Consider the following 3,090-nt stretch of genomic DNA (forward strand, 5'->3'; position numbering starts at 1 on the left):
CGTCTCACCGTTTTTTTTTCTGTTAGAAGATATTTTTGTCCATAATATTAGAAACAATAAAAAAAAAATAGAACTGAAAATGTCCTTCAAAACTTGATACACACACGTGTGTGTGTGTGAGTGTGTGAGAGAGAGAGAGAGAGATGGAAGTGTGAAATTCGATCTCCTCACCAGCAGCTGCCGTGACGCAGTTTTGCCGAGATTTACCTGTTTTCATGTTGTTCAGGTGTTTGACTTTGGACAAACTCTGTACTAAAACCACCCGGAGACTCAAGATGCCGGCGTCAGCGTCATGTACACGTGGTCTGAGTCGACGCAGTTATGACTGTTTTGAAGTTTGCTTCTTGTGCGTTTAAAGGACCATACCAGTGGTTCCCCGTGTTTCGTGTTTACGTTACAGCCAGCTAGATAACTAACTAACCAACCAACCAGCCTTGTGAACCACCTGCTGTGTTTTAGCTCATGTTTATTTTGGACCATTCCAGCTTCTTATTTAACCAGACCGAGCGTCTCCAGTTATGCTACGGCTCTGTGAAGCTGCACGCATTAGCGTTGCTTCGAGCTAACTGCAAACATCAACAGTATGCTAACACGCTAACGTTTAGCAGGTATAATGTTTGCGACAGCGTCATCCCCCGGAGCTACACAACCACGGCTGCCCCCTGAGCTGTGTAATCCACCGCCGTCCACATCAAGTCTACATTCACATTGTCAGTGACATAACCAACATGAAGTATTGTAGTTGTGCATATTTAACCCATCCACGTAACGTGACGTTAAAACCGATGCAGATTTTATATTCACTGGGATGATTACAAATCGCTGAGTTTTAGAACTGATTTTCTTATTGTGCAGAAATGACTGGAAACAACAGACGTCTGACACTTCTAACAGTGTCATGTGTGAATTGGGCTCCGACCTGGCTTCAACTCTGACCCCTGAGAGTTGGGTGAAAAAGAGCAGCTTTTTACGTGAGACACGCAGAATTCCCCTCATCCTTACTACGGCCATGTTCACAACATGTCCTCCTGCTGAAACATTCATCCATTATCAGTCAGTCTCAGACCACCAATTTAAAAATGGTGTCTGCATTGAACTGCAGAACAATATGAGAATAAAGTTGCAAAACAACCCAAAACAACGAATACAAATAATTAAGGATGAAATAAATAAAGTTGACCAAGCTGGAATAACGATCCAAAGACCATTGATTAGTATAAAACTGAACTGAAAGCAGCGGCTGCCTTGGAGGAAGAAAATCCTCTGTAAAAACCTGAAGGTCTTCTTTGTTGACCGTTGAGCCGCTTGTAGACGGACACCGCAGCTACGTGAGGAGGCTTCGGACACAGTTAACGCGTCACAACGGGTCACAGAGGAATTGCCTCTGTGACCGGATCTTCACAGGATCGTGGGATTACACGTGTGAAAACACGAAATGAGTCCTGACACGTCTGAAAGCAAACGAATCGAAGGAGAACTAAAACACTCAGGACCCCCTGTGAGAGAAATCCTGCAGCTTCTTCAGCAGCTTTAGCTTCGGGAGAATCCGTTAATAAAGAGACACAGTCACACACACACACACACACACACGTTGCTGTGAACTGAGCACAAAGTCTTAAAATGAAGGTTCGACCCTCCGGAGTCCGTCTGCTCATTCCGGTCTGAGTGGGTTTTCCTTACAGCACCTTAACCTCGTTAGTTCACCGGTCAGCCGCCACATTAAAACCAGTTACTGCCCATTTGTCGCTGACCAGACCAGTGAAACCACCAACATCAGGTCTGTTGTTTAGATACTGATCCAATAACCACCAGGTCCTTATCTCTTAATTCCAGGATGATAAGGTCTTTACATTATTTTTCTCCCGAGAATGTGATTTGCTGCTGAGGTTTTCGTCGTGATGAACTCCAAAAAAACCTTTTCATGAAAATGAAACCTTTTCCACGGCTGTCATGACTTAAATAGCCGCACCTCCTCCACCCACTCCTGTCCTGCTTCAAAAAGGTTTGTCAACAAACTTTATCCGCATTTTAAGACTTTGTGCACATTTCCCTAAAACAAGTGGAGCCGGTTTGTTCCCTCCAGGCTCAGCTGGGCATCTAGAAGAATTTCTCTTTACTACGAATTCTTTAAATAAATCATTTTAATGGAGTAAATATCTCCAGGCTCGCTGGATTTTTCAAAGAACAAGCAGACTGACCCAACCCAGGAACCTTCGCCGTGTAAAACTACGAATGGGTAAAGAAATCTGAAGCAAGTGGGAATTCTGAAGCTTTTCAATGAGTTTTATCTCCTTTGTTTTCGTTGCCCAGCCCTTGACAGACTTACAATATCAGCCTGCCTTTCCAACACACACACACACACACACAAACACGATAAGCTTGATTTTCTAAAGCAGTGTTCCTCCAATAGCTTTGCTCTTACTGTGGTTTTTGTTCTTCTTATTGTCAAACAAACCTCCAAACCACAAACCAGTAAAGACGGACCAGTATGACCAGTATAGACTGTAGGGAATAATGCAATGAGGTACATGTGCAGACGGGTTACATAAAAATATACCACAGTTGAAGATTGAGTCAAACTGCACTTATTCAAATCCAACTTGCTCAGGGACTTTTTACCTTTCTGGAATATTCATTCTTACTGGTGAGCCACACTGGTCTATTTCTTCAGTTTGCTGGGAGGGGAAGCAGAGCAGCCCTCAGACCAGTTAAGTGCCTCTGCTGAACATCAGGGGACCAGAGCTGCCGACACGATGCAAAACACCCACCTTAACAGCAGGAGCGAGAGTGTGTAGAGAGGTCACACAGACTGAGACTGAGATCCAAAACGTGAATATTTCCCAAAACGCTTCCAGCTGAAATGATGCTGCCACTTTAGAGCTTTTTGGTGAGATGATTATGTCGTCCTACAATGTCTTGTTAAATCTGAAATGTTTTGCAGCGTGTCATTAGCTGTAGTTCTCTCTACAAGCACAACAACATTCATACAGACCTCACACAATGCTGAAAAAAATGACACGTTCAAGCCTTTAAAACTGTGTAAAAATATAAAGTACCTGTTTTTATATATATATATATATATATATATAT

The sequence above is a fragment of the Xiphias gladius genome, chromosome 15, assembly GCF_016859285.1.
Source record: "Xiphias gladius isolate SHS-SW01 ecotype Sanya breed wild chromosome 15, ASM1685928v1, whole genome shotgun sequence".
NCBI lineage: Eukaryota > Metazoa > Chordata > Actinopteri > Istiophoriformes > Xiphiidae > Xiphias > Xiphias gladius.